Source organism: Narcine bancroftii, chromosome 11, assembly GCF_036971445.1.
Source record: "Narcine bancroftii isolate sNarBan1 chromosome 11, sNarBan1.hap1, whole genome shotgun sequence".
Lineage (NCBI taxonomy): Eukaryota > Metazoa > Chordata > Chondrichthyes > Torpediniformes > Narcinidae > Narcine > Narcine bancroftii.
In genome coordinates, this window is record NC_091479.1 from 46,593,362 (window position 1) to 46,619,918 (window position 26,557).

Below are 26,557 nucleotides of genomic sequence, written 5' to 3' on the forward strand. Positions count from 1 at the left end.
TTAAAGGAAGATAATTAATTGAATATAAATCTTGAAATTCCGTATTAACATTAATTCCTAAATATTTAATTTGTGTAGTCCACTTCAAATTTGTAATACTTTTATACATTGAATAATAATTTTTACAAATTGTTAAAATTTCACTTTTGGTCCAATTTACTTTATAACCAGATAATTGACCATAAATTTCTAAACATTCTTGAATTGCTTGTAAAGAAATACCCGAATCCACCAAATATAATAAAACATCATCAGCAAATAGATTAATCTTATATTCCTCATTCAAAACTCTCATGCCTTTAACATTTTCATTTTGATGTATTAATTGTGCCAAAGGCTCAATAACTACAGCAAATAAAGCAGGTGACAATGGGCATCCTTGTCTAGTGGACCTTGTTAAATTAAAAGATTCTGAAATCTGCCCATTGACAGCAATTCTGGCCTTCGGACTATTATATAAAGCCTTTATCAATCCAATAAATGAAGAACCAAAACAAAATTTCTCAAGTACTTTAAACAAAAACTTCCATTCCACTCTATCAAAAGCCTTTTCTGCATCCAGCGAAATCACTATTGGATAATTCATCTGAGATTTAGATTTATTTATCAAAGTTATTAAACGCAAAATATTATCTGATGCATATCTATTTTTTATAAATCCCGTTTGATCACTATGTATTATTTTAGGCAAATATTGAGCTAATCAATTAGCCATAGCTTTTGCTACAATTTTATAATCTACATTTAACAAATATATTGGTCTATAAGAAGAAATCTATAAAGGATCTTAATCTTTTTTTGGTATAACTGTAATTATTGCATTGGAACAAGACTCAGGTAATCGAAAAGTGTCATAAATTTGTTGTAAAACATCCTTATATATAGGAAATATATCAGCATAAAAAGTTTTATAAAACTCTATAGAAAACCCATCTTCACCAGTGCCTTTCCATTTGGCATATCTCTTATCGCCGTTTCTATTTCCTTTTCTGTAAAGGATTTATCTAACTCCTGTCTATCTTCTTGATTCAATTGTGGCAATTTTATATTTTTCAAAAAAGAAGCTATAGCATCCTCAGTTACATCTTTACATTCCGAAGTATATAGTTTTTTATAAAAATTACAAAATTCCTCATTAATTTCCTTTTGACTAAAAGTAATACCCGATTTCTTTCTAATTACTGGTATAATTCTAGATAATTGTTCCTTTTTTAACTGCCATGACAGAACTTTATGAGCTTTCTCACCCCATTCATAAAATTTATGTTTAGTTCGGTTCATTAAACATTCAAACCGATAAGTTTGTAATTCATTATATTTACATTTTAAATTAGTTAACTGATTCTTTTGCATTTCAGTAGCATTTTTTTCAGTAACAGTTATCTTTTTCTCTAAATCTTCAATCTCTTTAATTCTCTCTTTCTTTACTTTAGAAGCATAACTAATAATTTGACCTCGTAAAAAAGCTTTCATTGCATCCCATAAAACAAATTGACTAGAAACAGAATTAGTATTATTACTAATAAAAACCTCAATTTGTTGCTTTAAATAACTAATAACTTCCATTTTTTGCAGTAACATCATATTGAATCTCCATCTTGGAGCTCTCTGAACATCCTGTCAACTCTGATATTTTAATAATAATGATGAATGGTCCGAAACCAGTCTTGCCTTATAATCCACAGATGTAACCCTATCCTGCAAATGTGCTGAAATTAAAAAATAATCAATTCTAGAAAAAGAATTATGTCGTGACGAATAAAAAGAAAAATCTTTCTCTGTAGGATTAAATCTTCGCCAAATATCAACTAAATTCAAATCTGACGTCATATTAGTTACTTGAACTGCCATCTTCGATTTCTTAATTACTCTTGGATACTTGTCCAATAAAGTCTCCAATACCACATTCAAATCTCCCCCATTCATCACATTAGAATTTGATTGTCCAAGTAATAAAGACATATCGACAACAAAAGCTGTATCCTCAACATTCGGAGCATAAACATCAAGCAAAGTCCAAGTTTCATTAAAAATTGTACAGTTCAATTTTAATAATCTTCCACCATTTTTCTCTTCATTTTGTAACTGAAATGGTAAATTCTTGTGTACCAAAATTGCCACTCCTTTTGCTTTTGAATTAAATGAAGAATAAATAACTTGTCCAACCCATTCACGTTTGAGTTTCAAATGTTCCTTATCTGTCAAATAAGTTTCCTGTAAAAAAGCCACGTCAACTTATTTTTTTAAGTAAGCAAGTACTTTCTTACGCTTAATGGGACTATTTAAACCCTGGACATTAAAAGAAGCAAACTTCAATTTAGACATTCCTTACATCAACTCAACACAAGAAAAAAGAAGAAAGAAAAAAAGAAAAGAAAGAAAAAAAAGAAGAAAAAAACCCCCAAAAGAAAAAAAAACCTTCCTCTTATTCCCTCTTAAAACTACAATCAAAAACAAATTAAAAAAAAGAAAAAAAATTTTATTTAAAAAAAAGTAATAAAAAAAACCTTCACTCCTTAACCCAAAAATTAAGCAAAAAAAAACAGGCAGGAGGTTTAAACCGCACAATACGGTAACTCCCACAAAATATTGGGTGTGAGATAACTCACACGTAGCTGACGACTTCTGGAAAATAGTGCCCACCCAGTTCCCTCTCCCAACTCCCATTTCATATTAAACTATCATTAATGACTAAGATCTTCCAAAAAAAAATTTAAAAAAAGATGAATTATTTTTTTAATCAATTTTATCACTTCGACCACCATTGTTTCCATTTCTTCTTGGAATCTGATTCCCATCTTGTATCTCCACTCTCTTTGGAGACTGAGGAGGACTACGTCGTTCTTGAAATTGCGTGATCGGTAAAGATTGAGCAAAGTCCATAGCTTCTTTAGGATTATCAAAAAACTTTGGCTGATATCCATCCTGAAAAATCTTCAATACCGCAGGGTACCTAAAAGTTGCCTAGTATCCTTTTTTCCACAACAACTCTTTCACAGAATTAAATTCATGTTGTTGAAACATAATTTCTTGACTCAAATCCGCATTAAAAAAAACACGATTATTCTGGACCATCAAAGGAGATCTATTTTGCTGAGCGTTTCTAATAGCCACACGTAAAATTGTCTCTTTATCACAATAATTTAAACAACGGACCAGAACAGGTCTTGGATTCTGTCCTGAAAAAGGTTTCCTTCTTAAAGCTCTGTGAGCACGTTCCAATATTAAACCTTAAGGGAACTTATTTTGCCCTAACACTCGTGGAATCCATTTGGTAAAGAATTTTCTTAGATCTGGCCCTTCTATATCTTCTGGCAAACCAACAATTTTTACATTGTTCCATCTAGATTGGTTCTCCAAATAATCAACTTTTTTTGCTAGATTTTTATTCTGAATCTGCAATGTTTCAATTGTTTTGTTTACATCTTGCACTTGGTCTTGTACATCAACTAAACCTTGATCACACATATCAAGTCTTTCAGTGGTTTCAAGTTTAAATGCTCCGTAGTTGAGTATTGATATTCACCAATTCATTAAGCTTAGAATAGACCTGGGTCATAGAGCTACCGAGCTGTTTCATTGAAGAATACATCTTAAATTCAAGATTCTTAACAATCATGTCAGCAAAAGTAGATTAAGACATGGTAGGATCCTGCTGTTTCTGAGAAACCAAAGGGTCTTCTGTCCCTTCCCTTGGTTTAGCAGCCTTTCTTGCAGTATGGCTCCGTGTAGAAACTCCTGCCACAGCCCCCTCAGCAATATCAGGAGGCTGATAATCAGGGTTATCCTTATCCTTACGCCGTATGTCATCAAAAGCCTCCATTATATCCATACCTGGGGAAAATGTCATGACTGGTGGTGCATTTCGCAGCGCCACCGCTATATCAATCGGAGGTCGGCTCTTTAACTCTCCAGCTGGCGGCGCCCCAGATGATTCAGCTGTCAAAGTCTCGGTGACAGCGCTCACAGCGGGCGTTGTTTGAAATACACGCACCCGGCCAGCCCTTTGTTCTAAAGGCTGCCGAGTGCCATCTTTAGAGAGCCCTACCGGTACAGAGCGGAGCTCCAGTGCTGAATCCTGCACTTCTTCTCCTGGATCCATTCCACGCTGAGTCCTGGGTCCTGGCTTCTTGTAAACAGGTAGGCTCAGATAATTTCGGGAAATGTAATTTTTTAACAATCTGTTGGTGTTTTCTTTTACTTTTTTTTTAAACAAATGTACCATTAGATATTAATTCAACATCTCTTACTATTTTAAAACTTTTTAAAGAATTTTAACAGGCACTTAGAAACAAAACAATAAATCAGAGTCAGGAGAGGAGTGGAACGCACGTCTGTTCCTTACGCCATCTTGCCACGCCCACCGGTTTGCAGGATATTTGTACTTACCAGCGTCGTCTTGAAGATACAATAGGCCAGTCGGTACTTGTGCCAGCTGCCAAGGCCCCAACTGGCAGCTGTTTTTTAAAATTTCCTGCCTTTTTTCTCTAATAGATAAATGGCGGGACACATTTATGGGCTTTTTTCCCCATTGGTGATGGTAAAAACACCATTTTCACTGCCTGTCAGTGCATTCATCCTTCTTTAACTGAACTCCAGATATAGGAGGCTTGTAGGACACAGGAGATGGATCTACTGAACAAAGCGGCTGTTCGTGAACAGACACTTGCGTTGGAGTATGATCGAGCCTGTCAGCCTCCCACATTACATCATGGGGATGGCAGAAATCCATGTTAACGATTGGTATTGTTACACGACCCGGGAGTTTGGACAGGAATAGAGTCTCAAAAAGTAAACAATGAGAATGGCCATCTGCTAATACGAGCATCTCATTCATTAGATCAGATGGATCCCTCTCACTCAGGCCCTCCATATTTAAAAGCTCATGTCTAGTTAATTCCAGGAGAAATAGGCAGAACCTGGTTTAACTGCAGCCGTGGTGGCAGCTGCTGCAGTCGTTGTGTCCATGATCACTGGAGATTCAAGCTTCGGCTGAATCTTGCATTCGGGGGTCACCATTTCTGGCGGCAACTTCAGTACACCTACTAAAGTCATATACATACCCATGTTAGTCAACGCAAGACGGGTTTATTCAAACTTTACAGACTTCTTTTATATACCGCATTACTTGTCAGGGAAGATATTACAGCGGTGCTCAGGCAAGAGACGGGAGGTCTCATCGAGGGAGGCAGTGTGGGTAAAACTAAAAAATAAGAAGGGTGAGGTTACTATTATAGGGGTACATTATAGTCTGGCAAATGGGAAGGGAGAACTAGAAGAGCAAATGTGCAAGGAATTAGCTGACATCTGCAGTAGGAATAGGGTGGTGTTGGTTGGGGATTTCAATTTTCCTAACATCGATTGGGAAACACAGTCAGTGACAGGGCAGGATGGCTTAGAGTTTATACAATGTGTTCAGGACTGCTTTTTGCAGCAGTATGTGGAGATGCCCACTACAGTGGGGGGTGGGGGGCGCAATGTTCGATCTGTGGTTAGGGAATGAAATGGGATGGTTAACAAATATGTAGACGATATGAAAATAGGGGGAGTGGTGGATGGTGAGGAAGGTTTTCTTAGATTACAGGATTTGTTTGTTTGGAAAAGTGGACTGAAAGATGGCAGAAGGAATTTAATATCGACAAGTGTGAGGTGCTGTCAAAGGAAGGATATAGATAGGTGGAGAGAGTGCAGAGAAGATTTACAAAAATGTTTCTTGGCTTACAACATCTAGAATCCAGAGAAAGATAAAGGAGACTGGAGGGCTCATCGAGGGAGGAGGTGTGGGTAAAATGAAAAAATAAGGATGAGGGTACTCTTATTGGGGTATATTATAGGCTGCCAAATGAGACATGGTGAGACATTATTAAGAGTTTGCTATCGATCCATGGAACCAGCAGGTTTAAATTAAGCCCTGTGAATGTCCTGCACCTACCCGCAGAAGACACCACAGATCAACGTGCTGTTTGCTCGGCATGCAGCACCGTGCACGTGTGGTCCATTAAATGGATGTGTGCCCAGTGATCTGTTTTATGGTATTGCGCGACGTCGGAGAACCGCATCACTGACGGTTCACAACGTGGGCTGTGTGCCCGCTTGGCCCTCTACATATATTTAATTAGATTATTCATTTGGTCATTACGTGCTGCATATTGTGTGCTTTTGTGCAGGCACCATGGTAGATTTGTCTGGTTGTAGATGTACGACCCAGTGCATCACTCCATGGATTCACAGAACATTACAGCACCGATACAGGCCCTTCAGCTTTTCTAGTCTGTGCCAAACTCTTATTCTGCCTTGTCCCACTGACCAGCATCCAGTCCATCACCCTCCATCTCCCTCGTATCCCTGAACTTGTCCAAACTCTTCATTGCTAACATTGAGCTCACATTTCCTCATGCAGCTGGCAGCTTGTTCCACTTTCCCACCACCTTGTGTGGAGAAGCTCCCCCTCATGTTTCCACTAAACTTTTCCCCTTTCATCCTTTGCCCATGTATTAAGGATTTCTCCAAAAGGCAGAGTCTCAAGAAAACAACCTCTATCCTCAACGACCCTCACCACCCAGACCAGGCCTTCTTCACACTCTGATCACCAGCGAAACAGGTCCAGGAGCATGAAGACGAACACCCAATGGTACAAACACAGCTTCTCCCCCTCTGCCATCAGATTTTTGAATGGACAAGGAACCACAGTCACTCCCTCACTTACTCTTCATTTTGCACAAATGGATTTCTTTTTTAAAATGTAATTTAGAACAATATTTGCACCTGTATTGTTGCCAAAAAAAAAACAAATTTTCTGACATGTTCATCACAATAAATTTTTAATTCTGAACACTGCGCGTACATCAAAAAACAATCATAGCTCAAAAAACAATTTCAAAAGATGAATTAACTATTTCCATGCACCCACCCCCTTTATGTCTATTTTTCTAAAGCCACTCCATGATCGAGACTTCTCCACTTAAACCCAACCCACATTTATTCTCCCATTCAAAGTACTCAGTAATACACCAAGGCAATAAAATAAAAACTGAATGCTGGAAATACTCAGCAGGTCATCTACTGGAAAAATAATCGGAGTTAAAACCTTCAGGTCGATAACCTTTCACTGGGATTCAGAAAGATGATCAAACAAACCTGATTCTCTTTGAGGGGAAATAACAAACTGAATACGTGGGATGAAAAGCCCAAGCAGCAGAAATGGCAGTGGTGCTGGATGAGTGGAGTCGACTCGTTGATCAGCACATCTGTCTGGATGGAGGAGTAAAGGATAAACAAGACGAACATGATGCCGTCACAGTGAGGTACAATACGACAGCTGCTGAGAATCTGAAATGAAGGAATGGTGAAAATACTTGTTTTTGGATCAATGTGACAAAATTTGACCTGACAAAAGAAAACAACATTGTTTTGCTCTGCCAGAACTCTCTAGATCAAGGGGCACAATAAAATAGTCCAGAAGCCAACATTATGAGATTGAACAGAGAAGTTATACAAATCGGCAGCAAGAGATAAAACAGTTACATAATTCCATGAAAGTGGTGTCACAGGACGACAGGGTTCTAAAGACAGATTTTGTCATCTTGGTCTTCAATAATTAACATATTGAAATTAGGAGTTGGAAAGTTATGGTGAGATTGGATAAGGTGTTGGTGAGGCCAAATTTGGAGTATTGTGTGCAGTTCTGGTCACCTAGCTACAGGAAGGGTATTAGTAAGATTGAAAGAGTGCAGAGAAGATTTACTAGGACGCTGCCTGATCTTCAGGAGTTGAGCTACAGGGAAAGGTTGAACAGGTTCGGACTTTATTCCTTGGAGTGTCGAAAAATGAGTAAGAGATTGCTTAAAGTGGCAGATGAATGGGAAAAAAGGCTGAGAAAGACTGCAGTGGACCCAATTGTGAAGGAAAAATTTTGCCTGAGAAAAATTGTCATTGGCCCATTTCCTCTGGAGTTATGAAACCATGCACAGAACAAGTCAATGAGGTACAATTAAAACAGTGGTTTTCAAACTTTCTTTCCACTCCCCGCCCACTTTAAGTAATCCCTTACTAACAGAGCACTTCTGGCATAAGGATTAAGTAGAATAAGATCCGGGGGCTGGGGATGGGGGTGGGGTGGAGGAGGAGCTTGAAAATCACTGCTCTATATGAAAAGGTTTCTCCATCTCAGTTTTAAGCAGACATCCTTTTATTCTGAGGTTGTGCCCACTGATCCTAAACTCTGCCATACCTGGCAAAATACTCTCTATCCATCCCTTTCACTATTCAGCAGATTTCAATGAGGTCCTGCCTCATCCTTCTAAACTCGGGCGAGTACAGGCCCAGAACCATCAAATGTTCCTCAAACATTATTCCTCTCATCCCCAGGATCATTCTTGTAAACCACCTCTGGGCCATCACATCCTCTCTTAGAAATGAGGCCTAAAATTGCTCACAACACTTATTAGATCAGGACAACCAGAAGGTGGTCACGGGAGGGGAAGCCAGCTGCAGGACTGCCTCGAGTCACTGTACTATAGCGAACTTTATCAAAACAGCTGTGGTCAAGGGTGTCCCCACCAAATTGTTCAGGGAGTTTTCTCGACCAGAAATCCTGGATGAATAACAATATCCAGAAATTGCTAAGAGCCAAATCACAGTTTGGAGATACAGATACACAAGGAGCCAATACCAACCATGGAAAGCCATCTTGCAGGTGGTGGAGATTCAGCACGAGAATGGAAACAACAAAGGATACCCATCAGCTGTGACAGGGGCCTAAATGACATAAAGTGCTGCATAAACAAATCTGGTGCAGTGGGAGGCAGCAAAGCCTCACTCCACATGAACTCAATGCCTTCTACACCTGATATGACCACTAGTACAGGGAAGAACCATCGCAAATCCCCCCTCCCCCACTACATCTCTTGATGATCCGCTGCTATCAGTAACCAAAGATGACAATATGGGCTGCCTTCAGCAGAGTGAATCAAAGGAAAGGATCAAGCCTGGATGGAGAACCCAGCAGAGGACTGATAACCTGTGTTGAGCAACTGGCCATGGATATCTTCAACATCTCACTCCGACAGGGAGTGGCACCCACCTGTTTCAAATAGGCGTCAAACATACCAGTTCCAAAGAGTGGGGTAACCTGCCTAAATGATGATTGATGAGTGATACTCACATCCAGTGATGAGGTGGATTGACGGGCTGGTGTTGAAGTACATCAGCTCCTGTCCGAGGGGCGACATGGATCGATTCCAATTTGGTTAATGCAGTACCAGACCTATGGCAGATGCCATCTTCACTGGCTCTGCCAAAACCCTGAAATACCCAGACGACAAAGTTGCATCCATCAGAATGCTCTTTATTGACTAGAGTCTGGCATTCCATACCATCCTCCCATCAAAGCTGATGAGCAAACTCCAAAGTCCTGGGACTCCATAACATACTGTGCAATTGGATCCAGAATTTCTTCACCTCCAGACCCCAATTAGTGTCGATTGGCCAGAACAACTCTTCCAAAATCTCCATCAGCTCCCAAAAACCAGAGGGTTGCATATTTCACCCCTGCTCTACTCGCTTTACATCTACAGCTGCATGGCTTGGTATGACGACACCATCTACAAATTCACTGACGATAGCACAGTCATGAGCTGCATGAGGAATGGCAACGAGTCAGCATTCAGGAGGGAGTTTGAAAGCGGGGTTCAGTCGCGGACCAATAAAAACCTCGCACTCAATGCCACCAAAACCAAGGAGCTGTAGGAAGAAAAAGAGATGGACATTGCCTGAACTGGAATGGTTTTGGTTTTGATACACACACACACACACACACACACACACATATATATATTTGTGCAGAGTGGAGTTAGAGTGAAGTAAAAAGTGTTGTTATTAATCTTTACCAATGAAAATTATTGTTTGAAGATGCCATTGTCTTGGTGAATTATCATGGACCGATTTGTGCGAATATTAATCTTTAAAGTTACAATAGTTGATATATATTATCAAGTTATTTTGTGGGTTGGATTCAGGGTCACACACAAAATCCTTTGAGATGCCAGAAGGCAAGCCATGTACGGAGATGAAACGTCTGCTCATTCTGCATCTGAAACCGAAAGAGGAAAACCTTCATGATGGTCCTTGAGATACTGGAGTGTTTGCTTTACTAAAAACGGAAGAATTTGTGTCGTCAGGAAAGACTGCTGATCAAATCGAGAGACCATCTGTTGATTATCTGTGTTCTTAAAATTGAAACTAAGTCAATAGAGTGCTGAGAGATGGCAGCTGTTCGAATAAGCGAGTTCTTGATTCAAGGCTGGAGTCCATTGGCTCATGATTCATACTTTTGAAGACGTTGAATGGACTTCAAAGGCAGAAATGACGGCACGTGTCATGGGATGAGCCATTCTGGAGAAACATTACAAATGAGAGGCAGAAGATGTTGTCCATGCTGTGGGGAAGAGAGGATTGAAGATACAGTCGTCAGAGAAGGTACAGTTACATCGTCTTCTCCTTTCACCAGGAGTAACAAGTGGATTTTGAAGGAGGAAGACCATTTCTAACCGTCTCTTTGAGATCAAGAGAGCAGCCTCGTTGAGACCGTGGAAATGGCCACTTTTGATGAATAAAGCCAAAGTCATCTTGCATTTGCAACATAATCATTTTTAAATGGAGACTTAGTTCAGCCCTTGACTGAGTTGATGAAATCTTGGTGAAAGAAAATAGCCACTCCACTGTCTCTTTGAAAAGACAACAGATTCATCATGTGGAACAGATTCTGAAACCTCCCTGCAAGAGAGGAAAATAAACTCTTGCAGAGTAAGTTTCAGAGCAATGTTTCTTCATCCAAGAAATTCAGACAAGTTTGAAAGAGGACCGATGACAAGGTTTCCAAATCCTTCTGTTGCTTTTGAGCCACAATTTAAAGAAATCTACAGGGTGTCAAATGATTCAAATCCAGATACAACCCTTCACAAATTGAGCTCTTCCAGCTCCATTGGGTTCAACCAGCGAAAGATGAGGGGGTAAAGCCACAGGGTTAGAGAGAGTCATCAGGTCAAACAGACATAGAGCAAAGAGAAAGAGACATCAAACACATTGTGGGTTTGTCCCTTCATCAAGGAAAGATGAGGAAGAGAAGGTCAGAAATGGGACCATTAAATTGTGGGGGTGGAGGGCAGGAGGAAGCCAACACACACACTCCTCCCCCTGCCCTCCTCCCCCGGCCCTGCTCCCCCCGGCCCTGCTCCCCCCGGCCCTGCTTCCCCCGGCCCTGCTCCCCCGGCCCTGCTCCCCCTCCCCTTCTCCCCCTCCCCTTCTCCCCTCCCCTTCTCCCCCTCCCCTTCTCCCCCTCCCCTTCTCCCCCTGCCCTTCTCCCCCTGCCCTTCTCCCCTCCCCTTCTCCCCCTCCCCTTCTCCCCCTCCCCTTCTCCCCCTGCCCTTCTCCCCCTGCCCTTCTCCCCCTCCCCTTCTCCCCCTGCCCTTCTCCCCCTGCCCTTCTCCCCCTGCCCTTCTCCCCCTGCCCTTCTCCCCCTCCCTCTCCCTCATCCCCCTCCCCTCCCCGCCCCCTGCACCGACGCCTCGGCTCCACCCAAACACCCCGCCGGTACCGGCCACTCCCGGGTGGGGCCCGGCGGGCTGCGGGTCGCCCGCTTTCCCTGGACCGTGTGGCTGAGGAAGGTCCAGGCGCCGCCGCCAACTTCTTCCCTTTAGGCCCGCGGCGACGCGACAGACCCCGAGCAGACGACGCCGCCGCCAACGTCCCGCCTCTTCACAGCAAGAGCCAATCAGCCCGCGAAACCGCCCATCAATCCAACCCGACTTCAGCATCCAATCCAATAGCGGCCTCACTGAATCAACCCATTGCCTCGCGCAACTGAAGCGACCAATCAGCGTGCGAGCGAACACACAGGTGAACCCAATCAGCATCGCAAGACAGAAAACAAAGGCAGTGGAAGGAGCAGGAGTCCTTTCGGCCCTTCCACTTACAACTACCCCAACAACTCAATCAAATCCTTGGGAAACACAGGATCACTTTGTCTTTACTCCAGGATTCCACTGATCTCAAGAAATACATTGTACCCCAACTGCAAGGGAGACCATTTATTATCAAACTTTCCTTTATATTTATTACCGCTTCCAATTTAATGGAGGACACAAGTGGTTGTGTCAGCCAGCTGGACCACCTCGGGGAACCTCAGGGAGCAGGCAATCATGGTGAGAAGGTAACTCGTCCCGCGGGAGGCCGATAGTGACCCTACAATGTCATTGTAGATGTGGCTGAACCTATGTGGTGCTGGCTCGAATGTCTGGCATGGTGCCTTCATGTATGTCTGCATTTTGGTCATCTGGCAGAGTGTGCAGGCCTTGGCCCACTGACAACCTGTTTCTGGAGGCTCAGCAAGACCAACCTATTGACCACCATTTTGACAGTACTGATGGCCGGGTGCGTCAGGTTGTGCACCTCATCATAAAACTGCCATCTCCATGCTGTCGGCACGATGAGGTGGGGTTTGCCATTGGAATGTCGCAGAGGAGCGTCTACTTACCAGGATCGATGTTAACATCCTCCAGCCTGAGCCTGGACACTGCTGTCTTGCTTGCAAAGGATCTCAGGGTCGTCCTGATGTCCCCTGCCGAGGGCTAAGTAGTCTATTCACTGGGACAGGGCCTGGATAGACTTGATTGCGGGGATGGGGCAGTGCGTCACCCATGATGTGTTGAATGTCTGTAGTGAACTCAGACTCATAGGAGAGGAGTCGCTGCTGCTTGGCCGACCACAGGTCCAACACTTTATGGAAGGCAAAAGTTAATGGCTTCTGGTCCATGAAGACACTGAATTGTCTACCTTCCAAAAATACCTTATTTGCCTGACTGTCAGGTACAGCACCAATTGCTCTCAGTCAAAGATGCTGTATTTGAGTTTAGTGGCCAGAGGTGTCTGCTAAAGAAGGACAGGGGCTGCCATTCCCCTTCGATGAATTGCTCCAGTGCACCCCCTACTGCTGTGCTGGAAGCATCTACTGTGAGAGTGGTGGGTGTCTCTGGCCTGGCGTGTACCTCAAGGGTTGTGTTGGCCAGTGCGTCCTTGGCCTTCTGGAACGCCTCCAAATCCTCATTGTCCCAGGTAATGTTTTTACCTTTCTCTGCATGATGTGGGCCACGGGGGGCATGGCAAGATGGCGTAAGGATCAGTCGTGCCTTCCAGTCTTCTCCTGACTCTATCTTATTGTTTTGTCTAGAAATGCCCGTTAAAATTCTTTAAAAGTTTAGATAATTTCAGTGCTCTTAATTTAACTTATGATGGTACAATTGGTGGAAAAGAGCAAAAAAAACGACAACAGATTATCAAAAAACTACATTTTCCAAAAGTTCAAGTTTTGGAGCCTACCTACAGGAAAGACACCGGGGCTCAGCCTGAAATGGATCCCAGGAGAAAGGTACAGCTTTCGGATGTAGAGATCAATGTTACATCGGTAGAGCCCTCTAAAGAGGGCGCCAAACAGCCTTTAGAACAAAGAGTTACTCAGGTTCGCACATGTGCAGTAGCATCTGACGGCAATGTTATGAATGAACCACTTGTAGTAACATCAGTTGAAGTACCGGCTGGGGAAAGGCATTTGTCAATTGTAGCGGTGGCACTGCAAACTGCACCTTTTGAGATAAAAGAATCTATACAACTTGATGTATTGGGAGAAATTAACACATTATGGACTGGGCAAAACCCCGGCCAGCGTCCTCCAGTCACTGCTGGACAGGCTGTGGCTGGGGTTTCCACACGCAGCTATACTACAAGGAAGGCAACCAGAATGAAGGAAGCAACAGAAGACCCTTTGGTTATTCAGAAGAAGCAGGAATCTGTTGAGCCAGAATCTCTTCCAATTGAAAAGATTCTTGTGAATCTTGAATCTAAATTATCTTATACAATGCAGGGATTATCTAAGATTATGACTGAACTTGGTACTAGGTTTAATACTTTGGTGAAAATACATTCTCAACAGATGGCTGAGTTTGGAGCTTTTCAGCTTGAAGTGAGAGATAAATTTAATTCGTGTGAAGAAGATATAGATGAAATACGGGATTAAGTTCTTGATATGACCAAAATGGTTGAAGACTTACAAACTCAAAATAAAAATTTGGTGAGAAAGATTGATTATTTGGAAAACCAATCCAGACGGAACAATATAAAGATTATTGGTTTGCTGGAAGGAATGGAGGGACCAGACCCAAGAAAATTTTTTACTGAATGGATTCCGCAGGTGCTGGGTCAAGAACATTTCCTGGAAGGTATAATACTGGAACGTGCTCACAGAGCCTTGCGTAGAAGACCTATTTCAGGTCAAAGTCCAAGACCTGTTTTGGTTCATTGCTTGAATAATTACGACAGAGAAATAATTTTACGAGTGGCTATTAGAAATGCACAACAGAGAAAATCACCCTTGATGATTCAAAATAATCGAGTTTTCTTCTATGCGGATTTGAGTCAAGAAGTTATGTTCCAACGACGGGAATTCAACCCTGCTAAAGAGTTGTTGTGGAAGAAAGGTTACAAGGCAACCTTTAGATATCCAGCTGTTTTGAAGGTTTTTCAAGATGGTTGCCAACCAACGTTCTTTGATTCTCCAAAGGAAGCTATAGCATTTGCTCAAGAGCTGCCAATTACTCGGTTTAAACAGAGACGTAGTCCGCCGCAATCTCTAAGGAGACAAGAGATGGAAGGAAAGAGCCGTGATCCAAGAAGGAATGGTTGTAATGGTGACTCGGTAGTTGGAGCTGATTAAAAGAAGAGTTGTTCTTTTTTTTCTAATTTTTTTTTAAAAAAGGAATATTAAGTAATGAGGATGTTAGTTTAAGATGAAGTGAGAGTTGGGGGAGAGAACTGGATAGGCACTATTTCCTGAAAGTCATCTGCTACGTGTGAGTTATCTCACACCCATTTTATTTTGGGAGTTACCGCATTGCGCGGTTTAGACGGGAGGGGGTATTTTTAACCTCCTACCTGTTTTTTTTTTCCTTTTTTTGTATTAGTAGATTAAAGAGTGAAGGGTTTTTTTTTGTGTTTATGAAAAAATGCATAAGAAAGTATTTGATTGTTTAAAAAACTAAAAATTGATGTGGTTTTTTTTTGTAAAGTTTATTCAGTAGATAAGGAATATTTGAAATTTAAATGTGAATGGGATGGATAAGTTTTTTGATATATTTTTTCTTTAACTTTAAGGTGAAAGGAGTGGTAATTCTGGTGTATATTATTTTGCTATTTTAGTTATAGAACGAAGGGAATAATGGTGAAAGTTATAAATTGAATTGTACAATTCTTAATGAGGCTTGAATTTTGTTTGTGGTTTATGCTCCATTTGTTGAAGATATAGATTTTGTTGTAGATGTGTTTTTATTATTTGGATATCTGAATTTTAACATAATGATTGGGGATATTTAAATGTGGCATTGGAGCTTTTATTGGATAATTATTCAAGAGTAAATGGGAAAAATGGTGGAAGAGTACTAAAATTGAATTGTACAATGTTTAATGAGGTTTGAATTTTGTTTTAAGATGGTGGTTTATGTGACCAATATGATGATAGATGTGAAGTTAGTTGATATTTGGTGAAGATTTATCTGTATAGAGAAAGTTTTTTTTTTCATCTTTTTTTTTCTCATGCTACAATTTTTTTTAAAGAATTGATTATTGTTTAAGAATTTTTGATAGATAATGTTACTAACTTTACAAATTTTTTATATTAAGTTTGAGTTAAATATATGTTTAATCTTAACTCTGTTTGTTAAATATATGCATTTAAGTTTGATTTAAATATGTTTTTTAAGTCTGATATCTTAGTATTAATTACTTTTCTTTTTGTTAGTATTTTAATCGGTTATGTTTTTGTTTTTTTTTGTAAGTGGGTTTTTCTTTTTCTCACATATATTATTAACTTTATTAATTCTTCACTCTTTATTTTGGGGGGGAAGGGGGGGTTGGTCTAATTTGAGTTGGGTTATTAATGTGTAATAATTATTGGGGAGGGTATACTTTATTTAGATTACTGATACTGTATTGTAATTTTATTATTTTGTTCTTAATTTTTTTAATGTAATTCTATATGATATTCATGTTATAAAATCTTAAATAAAATTTTTTTAAAAATAATGTGGGCCACTACTATCGGTGATAAAAATTAATCGTACCAGTGAATTCTTGCAGCCACTTCATTATGTGGGGTTTGGGGAAGCACTTAACAACCTCTACCTTTTCAAGCAGGGTTTAGTTCTGTGCCTGTTCATTTGACCCCCAAGGAAGTCGAACGTTTCCAACCTGAACTGGTACTTAGCAAGGTTTATAAAGTAAGTCCAAATTCCCGCAGCCAGGCACACAGACACATTAGACGGTCTCTGTTTAGCTTCATTGCCACCACTTTGACATCTTGTGGTTACTGCCACCCTCTGCTGTTGGAGAATATCCTCCTTGGTCTCAGCCCCTCAATGTAACTAAGAACCCCTAAAATTCCCCTAATGTTTTGGCCTTCATCACTACTCCTGGCAAGGCATTCTTGACACCCACAACTCTGGGTAAAAGAAAATACCCCTGATATCTCCCCTAAATCTTCCTCCCTTTGCTTTAGACAGATGTCTTCTAGTGTTTGCTACTCCCATCTGGGTTTCAGGCAAACTGAAGGGCATCTTTCACCGAGTTTCTGGTTTTCCAGCAGTTCTGGATGTCTCTCTCTGTATGCACTGCTCCGTGGACCACCCCGCAGTATCCCATCTAGTCCTAGAGTCTCTGTGTCAGACATTCTCTGCTGACCACTGCCTGATGGCTTTGTGGTCAAATGTGTTTGTCTATGAAACCGTTCCCAGGAAGGTAAAGGGGCAAAGTCCTGCTGACTGGAACATTGTGCAGCACCAGGGCCAGGCCAATCTTTCGCACACCTGAGCCAGGTAGAACCTCAGCACATAGCAGCATTTGGTGCCCTTGCACTTTGGTTCCAAGCACAGCCACACACAATTATGGCCATGCTGGTTACACCCTTGTCCCCATTGATTGACGATGTACACGGTCCTTCTCCAGACTCTATCCATTTTGGACCCCCACATGAATAGGAAATTTGTTTTGGGAATTGACAGGGTGGTGGTGTGGGGATGGGCCAAACCTGGCCCACGTGCAGCAGGACCGAAAGTCCCTTGCACATTGCACCTTATAATCAGGTTTTACCCGAATGACAGAGATGGGCATCTCTGTGGTTCTCCCTGTCTCCTGGACCTGGGGGTCTTTGTACTGCTCCCCATCTCCTTAAGTTGGTGCTTTGTTCACCACCACCCCCACAAGAAATCCAAGACCCCGAGATGGAGGGCAGAGGCGCAGAGAGATCAGTGAGAACACGGGTAGTTTCAAAAGGGTGGGGTCCATCCAGGCGCCTGATAACAGGAGGAACCAAGTGGGAAGGAGGATGCAGGGCATTCGATAGCAGGACATTGCGAGAGAGTGGATTCCTCGAACTCTTGAGGGGAGAAGGTGCTGGTCGATCCATCGGTTTAGGTGGGCAGGGTATAGACATGGCAGCTGACTGGAATTGTCAGTGGGTTACTGAGACCTGGGAAAGGAGGGGAAAGAGGGTGCAGTAGTGTTCTGAGAGTGCTGAGGGAGAGGCAACATGGGTGCCACCTCAAGGCAACGGTCCCCTCATTGTTTGCAGGGATGGGCTCTGTAAATAGACTCATAGATATCCAGCACAGAGCATCTTTGTCCCCCTGCCATCAGGAAGGAGATATGGAGGAATAAAAGCAGAGCAGCCAGGGAGGGAAATAGCTTCTTCCCACAGGCCGTGCGATTGACAAGGCAACATGAGCTGGATGGCAGCTAAGAATGAAAAGGGTGAGAGGAATATCGACTGATTACAACAGCTCAGCTAGCAGGGGAGAGGGGCTGAAGGGACTGTTTCTGTTTTGTCTATCTGGACCAGCCTTTTGAGTTCAAGCGTTAAAAAATGCAATCATTTTTAAATTTAATATCAACGGTACAGAAGGAATCAAGAGACAAGATGTCAGTCCAGCAGCAAGCGTCGAAGGCACTTCCTGAAACGGAGGCTCTGAAACCACAGGGAGGTTCTGGACGGAAAGAGGCCCAGCTTCTTCTGGAAGGAGGAGAGGAGAGGCAGGGGAAATGCGGGGGAAGGGAAGGGGAGGGGAGGGGCTAGGGATGCCGTCCACCGTTCATCTCCCCTTTCCTCTACCCCGTTCCCCTCCCCTTACCACTGCCCGTTCCCCTCCCACATCCCCTCCCCCTTCCCTTCCCCAGTTCCCGTCCCCCGCTCGCCTCCCCATTCCCCTCCCTCTTCCCTTCCTCCTACTCCTAACCCTAACCTCTAACAAAATCCTAAACCTAACCTTAACACTACCGATACCCCCTACCACCACTCCACGTCCCCTAACTCTACCCCCACCCCGTCCACTAACCCTAACTTTATCCCTACGCCTATGCCGCCACTTAACACCAACCCTAATGCTACCCACCATCCCCTAACCCCAAACCTCACTCCTCCTCTACCCCCCTGCTCCTACCCCCTTCCCCTATACCTAACACAAGCCCACTTCCCCGAAATATACACCTAACCATAAACCAAGATAAAGCCCTACCCCATGTCTCCTAACACTAACCCTAATGCTACCTCTACACTGCTCGTAACCCTACCCCTAACTCTACCCAACTTCCCCAACCCTAAACTAAACCCTACCCCTATCCCTTACAACCTACCCCCTTCCCCTAACCCTACCTCCTACCACTTCCCCATACCCGCACCCCCTACAACTACCCCCTTCCCCTAACCCTACCTCCTACCCCTTCCCCATACCCACATCCCCTACAACTACCCCCTACCCTATCCCTTACAACCTACCCACTTCCCCTAACCCTACCTCCTACCCCTTCCCCATCCCCACACCCCCTACCACTACCCCCTACCCTACCCCTTACCACAACCCCTACCCTTACCCCCTTCCACTACCCCTTTTTTCCTACCCCCTTCCCCTCCCCCTCCTTCCCCTAGGTTAGGGGTAGGAAGGGGAAAGGGAAGGGGGAGGGGAAGGGGAGGAGGAGAAGGGGAGGGGAAGGGGGAGGGTTAGGGGATGGGAAGGGGGAGGGGAAGGGGAAGGGGTAAGGGGAAGGGAAGGGGAGAGGGGAAGGGGGAGGTGAAGGGAGGAGGGCTGGGGTTAGGGCATAGGTGTGAGGGCAGGGGAAGGGGAAGGTGAGCGGGAGGGGGTTGGGATGGAGGAGGGGTAGAGGAGAAGAGGGGAAGTGGGTGAAGGGACATGGAAAAGGCAGGGAATGGGGTTTGCAGGGCCAGAGGGAGAAGAAGGGGAGGGATTCAGGCCATCATGATATTCTCCGTCCTCTGTTCAGCTGGGATGCGAGGTCCTTCTGGACTCATGTCTTGTCTCTGAGATCGCTCCTTCTCCTGGGAAGAGAAATACGAGTGATAGAGATACTGTCTCTGAGGCCTGATCACAATGACTTTTGAGGGTCCCAACGCTTCCCCCATTATCCCCCCTACCCCTGAACACTGGAGCCTTTCCCCTTCCTCTGCTCTACGTTAGGAAGTGTGTTTTGGCAAAAACCACGATCTCTCTCTGCAGGGCTCAGAGCAAAGTGTCTCCATCAGGCAACACCCTGGTTCTCCACGATATGGCAGCAAGATGCTAGACAATCATGGATGGATCAGTCGAGACCGTTCAGCTGATCCATCTGAACCTACCCCACAACAATGTTACCCTCCCCTCCCTCACACCAGTACCCTCCATTTTTCTTTAATTCTTGTCCATATTAAAATCCTTTTCATGCCTTTTTTGGACCAGCCTCCGCTACTACCCCGGCAATGCACTCCAGCCACCCACAACATTCTGTGTGAATAAAATGTACCCCTCACGTCTTGCCTAAATTTCCCTCAGCTCACCTTATTTAGACGTCCTCTGCTTTTCTCGCCCCAGGAATGCACACAATATTCCAAGTGTGGTCTGACTAGAATTTTATACATCTGCAACGTTACCTCTCGGTGTTTGAACTCAATCCCCTGACTCCTGAAGGCCAGCACACAATACACCATCTTAAACTCCCTCTCAATTTGCACAGCAACCTTGAGTGATTTATGGAGCAGGATCTAAATATTTCTCTGTCCTGCACACTGTTCATAATCATGCCATTAACCAAGTGCTCTGCCCACACATTCTTGTAATCCGCATTCAATAAAGATATTGGTATATATGAAACTACTTTTAATGGGTCTCAAACCTTCTTTGGAATAACTGTTATTCGTGCCCTTGAAAATGACTCTGGAAATAAACCTGGACCAGTTGCTTATTTAAGTACATCTGATTGACAGGATTGAACTCCATCTGTCACTTCTCTGCAAACTGGATGACCTATGACAACCTTCTACACTGTCTCCAACATCTCTACCTCTGTGTCATCCCCTGACGTACCCACCCTCCCACTCCCATCATCATTCATAAAAATCACAAAGAGCAGGGGTCCCAGAGCAGATCCCTTTGGAGCGCCACTAGTCATTGTTCCATCTACTACTACCCTCTGTTTTCTGCAGACAAGCCAATTCTGAATCCACACAGCCAAGGCTCCATGGATCCCATGCCTCCAGACATTCTGAATGAGGCCACCGTGGGGACCTTGTCAAGCACCTTACTAAAATCCTCGTGCAGCACATACAGACCTTGACCTTCATCTATTTCCTTTGACATCTCCTCGAAAAACTCAATTTGACTCATGAAGCAGGACCTGCTCCTCACAAAACTATCCATGAGTTTGCCCAGCATGTTTGGGCATTGCCCTCAGCCCCAACATCTGCAGACTTACTGGCCAGTCCCTCCCTTACCCCTTCCCAGAGCTTCCGCATCCATTAGAACATCAAGCATTGCTGCCCAGTACAGGCCCTTTGGCCCATAAAGGCTGTACTGACCTTTGTAAATGTTCTCCACAACCTTTACCTGTACCACACCCATAGGAACATAGGAAGTGGGAACAGGAGTAGGACAAAAATGGCCTATCGAGCCTGCTCTGCCATTCAATACGATCATGGCTGATCTAATTTATGACCTAACACGACCTACCCTGCCTTCTCGCCATATCCCCAAATTCCTCTATCATTTAAAAATTCTGTTCCCTTACATCCACATGCTCATCTCAGAGACTTTTATATGTACCTATTCTACCAACCACTACCACTTTCTCCGGTGACGCATTCAAAGCTCTCACAACTCTCTGCATAAAAAAAATCTCCCCTCACCTGAAGCGGATGCTCTCTGAGATTTGTACCTGGCACTTTAGGAAAGTTTTCTGGCTGTTCATTCCATCTAAGCCCCCCACAATCTTATTTAGAATAAGTTATTAAGCTGTGGAAGGGGCAAGTTGGGAGAGGGAGGAGGAGAGAGAGCTGGTGGGGGAGGGGTGAGAGCTGGTGGGGAGGGGACAAGGCCGTGTTGGGGAGAGGGATCAGGACCGTGTTGAGGTGGTGAACGGGCAGACACGGGTGGATCTACCTGCCGAAATTAAGGAGCAATAAGAAGGCCATCTCGGGATCTACCAGCATCTTCTGGGGCTTGATGTCTCAATTGAAAACCCTCTGAGGATGGAAGTAGGCCATGCTCTGCTACAGCTGGTACATGAACATCTGGCAACACAACGATATAACATGACCCACTCTGCCTCCACACTGGCCGGGTCTGGATCCTGAGGGTAAGGGGATGTGGGTGAAGGGCCCCTCCCTGCCAATCAACATCCATCCTCATCATCCTCGCCACCCTTCTCCCCTCACTACCCTTTCTCTCCTCACCAATACCCATTGAGACCCTCATGCACCCTTCATCGATATCCAGTCCCCAGCGAGACTCAGCCAGTAAACTCCTTTATATCCTCCAACCCCACCATCCAAGCTTGCCCCAGTGGACAACCTGACCACCCAGACCCACAACCACCTTGATGTAGATCATGGGAATGGGCTGCTTAGCCTTGTTGAAGTGCTGGGCCATGCAGTGAACCGTCTCAGGAACATAGTCCAGACCCAGATTCAAATAAACCTCCTCTTTCTCTTGGACACAATACAAACATGTCAGCTGGGTTTACCCTCCAACACCCAGTGCCTCTCCCAACTGGAGTGCCAGTCCCTCCTGCTCTCTGTAGGCCTGATGCCCCCACTGCTTAACACAACATGGCATGAATCCAAGGGCTCAGCGAGCAGAGCGTCAACAGGGCGTAGTGGACCCGTCCGCTGCCCCATCATTCGGCGTCTGGTGAGACTGCACAAAATGTGCAGCTCTGACCGCCCTCCCTCTTGAGCCAAGGATTCACCGGGAGAGAAAAACCAGTGACGTTTCGAGATGAGAAATGTTTGCAGCCGGGTGTTGGCTGGGGTCGAATATGTGGAGGCTGAGTTGTTGGGACGATTCAGAGCAGGCGTTGATTTGGAAGGGCACCAAAAGGTTCTGGGGAAGTGAGTTATGGGGGAAAATACATTCGTAAAATGAATTGGGGAAACAGACTGGAGGGGCTGAGTGGCCGAATTTGGCGACCTTGTCTTGTGGTCTTGGCTGCTGCTGTCTGGAGTTGAAATGGCAAGAGGTCATGAGTTAATATGTGAGGAGCAGGGCAGCCAGCGTCAAGGATTCGGCACTGGTCAGAGGGGCAGGATGGAGGGAACAGAGAGGCTGCAGCGAGACAGATCGATTGAAGGAATGGGGAAGGTAGCAGCAAATGAGGATCTTACCTTGACTACAGAGGAGTAGAAGTTGAGAAGAGGGACGATGATGGTGTGATCCAACTTTCACACGATCTGCAGTTTGCGGTTCTATGGCGAGAGAGGAACATCAGCAAGGCTGGGCGATGGGTCGGGGCCCTGAGGGGCGACTTGTCCAAGTTGAGGGGGGAGGCGGGGAGGAGATTCGTCAAGAGGTCAGAGGTGGGGAACTCCAAGGGAGGCCGAAGTGGGGGACTTTTCGAGAGTCAGTGGGGGGGACTTTTCGTGTCGCTGGAGTGGGGACTCGTCAGGGGGTTCAATGAAGTATCATTTCAGTTTTTATGATTGTTTTCCCAGCTTCTACTAAACAATTAATTTGCAGAAAATCTCTGATATTTGCCAGGTGTGTGTGTGTGTGTGTGTGTGTGTGTGTGTGTGTGTGTGTGTGTGTGTGTGTGTGTGTGTGTGTGTGTGTGTGTGTGTGTGTGTGTGTGTGTGTGTGTGTGTGTGTGTGTGGGGTGGGGGGTTGTGTGTGGGAACGGGGGGTGCTGTTGTGGGATTGTGAGACTTTCTCTGTTTCCAAACCCCATGGCTGCTTTGGTCTCTGTCAGATGCTCCTCTTTCCACCCACCCTTCAAAAATGTGTTTGGGTGTTTGTCAATTGGGTGTAATTGTGTGAAACGGGCTCATGTGTCGCAAGGGCCTGTGAACGTGCTGTAGGCCTAAAGTTAAATATCAGGGTGTTCCATTTCCACACAACTGCTCCTCCCCCTCACCTTGAATCTCTTGTCCTGCAAGATCTTCTTGATGGCAATCAGCTCTCCGGAGTCCACCAGCCTTGCCTGGTCCACCACACCGAATGATCCATTGTCGATGATTTTATCATCTGTGCAGGACACCACCTTGGGGACGTTGGGTCCATGACCCGGTGTGGCCACCTCTGTTGTGACCTTATTGCCATGTCCTCTGGGGCAGAAGCAGCAGCATTTACACACCCAGAGGGTACACAACAGGTCATTTATCCCAACCCAGCCTTGCTGTCCAAGTTAGTCTCTACCCCTCCCTCTAACTCCCTTCCAAGGGTCACCTAAATGTCAGAATTGATCCTCTGGTGGTTCGTTCCAGCCTCTCAGTAGAAATATTGCCACCCCAGGTCCCTCTTTGATCACTCTCCTCAGACTGAGGCCAGTTCCGCAGCCGTTCACTTTATCTACAACCCTCCCTCCATGAGAGGATCGGGACATCCTTGACCTTCAGCGCGTCCCTGGGAGATGAACCACTCTGAACCCTACCACGGGTTTAGCAGAAGCCCTCCACATTCCCAGAAGCTCAACAACACCGTGATCTTCCATGATGCAAGCGAGACCTCGTCGCCTGAGGGAGCAGGTGGTGCGGAGAGAGCCCCATGCTTCACCGTTCAACTCTGCTGGGTCCGCCACAGCAGAAACACTTTCTAGCACCTTGATCCAGGTCCACTGGGGGAAAGAATCCTATCCCGGTTGGGGGAGTGTGGGGGTGGAAGGGATCTTGTAACCCGGGGAGGGGGGGTGGACGGGTGGAGGAGTGGTCCTGTCTCTCAGTGGACAGATCCCATTCCAGGTGGAGGGGGAGCTCTGTCCCATATCTGTTGAAAGGTCTACCTTCCATCCCCCTCGCAACTTCTCTTCTCCCTCAGACACCTCACAATCTCCCCTTCCCCGATTCCTCTACCACAATCTCATCCCCCACCCAACACCACCCCCATGGTTTCCCCAGTGCCTTCCGTCCCCTCGCACCCCATCCCCCCCAGCTCAACCCTATGTCCCCTACCTCTGATCCAATCTCCCTTGACATTAGCCTGTGGTGCTACCCCGTTCCTTTGTTCTCCCCTCCACTCCTACAGGCCCCATCCCTGTATCCCCTCACATGCCATTGTTCTCCCCTCCCCAGTCCCCTCCAGCTGCCTCATAAAGTGCCCTGCACTCAGGATGGGGAGAGGGGATTAAATGCAGCCTCCATTCTCTCCGCCCACACTGAGTGAAGGATGGTACCAGAGGAGGTTCTGTCCCAGTAGGGGAGCCTGTAACAGGCTCTTTATCTCACCCATGGGCGCAGGGTGCTTCCAAACACAACCCTGTTGATCAGAGGGTCCCTGGGATGAGACAGCGTCCTACTCCGACACGTGGGCCAGAATCCCCTTCCAGGAGAGGCATCTTTCTCGTGTTGCTGTGCCATGGCACGACTCAGCTATGGCTGCCCCATGCAGTGACATCATCACCCCCTCTGTGTCATCATCTCCCCCCTCTGTGACACCTCCCCTCTCTGTGACACCACTAGTGTAATGGGCAGGGACATCCAACCATTTAAATCCTCCTCAATTTCCCCAAGCAAGGGGAGAATAATTCAGCTGGTCTAAATTACTCGTTGTTATCTATTCTAACTCCTAGATATTTGATCCCATTTTTCCTCCACATTTGTTGACTATTTTCTTGACATTGGCTCTAATCCCCCTTCCTAAGTGACATGATTTTGCACATATCCCAAAAGAACTTATACCCAAAGATCTCCCCATAGTCCTCCAGGGTGGAGCACAACTTGGGCAATGAGTGTGTCGGGTCTGTCAGATATATCAGAACAACTTCTGCAAATAAATTGATTTCATGGTCTTCCTGGCCTGTTCTGAAACCTTTAATGCCTGAATCCTGGCAAATGGCCTCAGCTAATCGCTCCATGGCCAGTACAAACTCACTCACTTCGGGTGTGGGGGGGGGGGGAGTCTGACCTTGATCGGCATGCCTGTTGGCTACCTCTGTCCCTCTCATCTCGACATCAGTGGCTCAGGTTGGGGGTGTCTGTACTGCCTCCTGCAGTGCACAGCAGCACTGCTGGACCACCTTTATCTCCTTATTTTCCTGGGCCCTCACCCATCAGTTGGGATGAAAGGTTAGAACCCTTAAGTGTGCCTCTGGGAGAGCGGGTTGCCACTCTCCTCCGAGAAAGTAAATTTCCAAAAAAACGAGGGACGCTGACTGACGGTTTTTGGCTGCTGGCCACAGCCTTACGCCACTCCGTTCAGCGTGAAGTTGAATTAGTTCAGCAGCAGGTGAAGTCTGAACATAAGAGAAAACAACTAGAGGAGGAAGTAGAGACTCTGCGACAGCGCTGCTCGATGATGAGCGAAATTGTTAGCACCAGTCAGGATCGAGCCAAAGAATGGGAGGATAAGCATGTTCAAACAATTTGCCGTAATATTAAACTCCGGCAACAGCTCTGTGCGAATAAGGAAAAGCAAGGGGTAGAACCTGATCCACATCGTATTCGTGCCATGATAAGGAATGGCAATGATCCTGATGTGACTGATGATTGGGACGGGAATATCTGGTATGATGATAATGGTAATAATGCAGATACCCCCCGGCATGTGCCTGGCATACTCCCCTCTCCCTCCGCTGTTCAAGCCCGCCCCGTAAGGCAGCGGACTGTCCAAGCAGATGAAGGCGAGAGGGGGGATGATGTAAGTGTAGAAACTGAAGGGACCGGTGCTCCGATCTCCCAAGCGGACCCAGGGGAAGGCTCCCAAACCCCTGCTTATGCTAGGTGGGCTCCCCCCTCAACGGGATGGTCTCAGCAGCCTCCCATGTGCCAGAGTGGTAACAGGGGTCGGGAGCAGTCAACAACAATACGTGACTTTACTATAAAAGAGCTGGCCGCCATTGGAGATCGTTTTAGGCAAAAGACAGGAGAAACTTTGGCGGCCTGGCTTCTGCGGGTTTGGGAGCAAGGGGGAGGTAGCATATATCTGACCCCTGAGGAATTGTTGGGGTTAGGATCATTAACTACTGATATTCGAGTCACTGCCGAATT

The 26,557-nt window shown here is 45.1% G+C and overlaps 1 protein-coding gene and 1 long non-coding RNA gene across 2 annotated transcripts in view; one reads left to right on the top strand and one right to left on the bottom strand.

Annotated features, from left to right (window-relative positions):
• LOC138745756 (uncharacterized) overlaps window positions 1–26,557 on the top strand; it is a 404,057-nt gene that overhangs the window by 209,172 nt on the left and 168,328 nt on the right. The gene's annotated exons all lie outside the window — the stretch shown is intronic.
• On the bottom strand, window positions 18,962–23,662 carry LOC138745334 (uncharacterized). Its single transcript, XR_011346183.1, has 3 exons — window positions 23,491–23,662; window positions 22,745–22,825; window positions 18,962–19,429 (listed from the first exon to the last, which is right to left on the bottom strand). It is a non-coding gene; the product is annotated as an uncharacterized lncRNA (long non-coding RNA).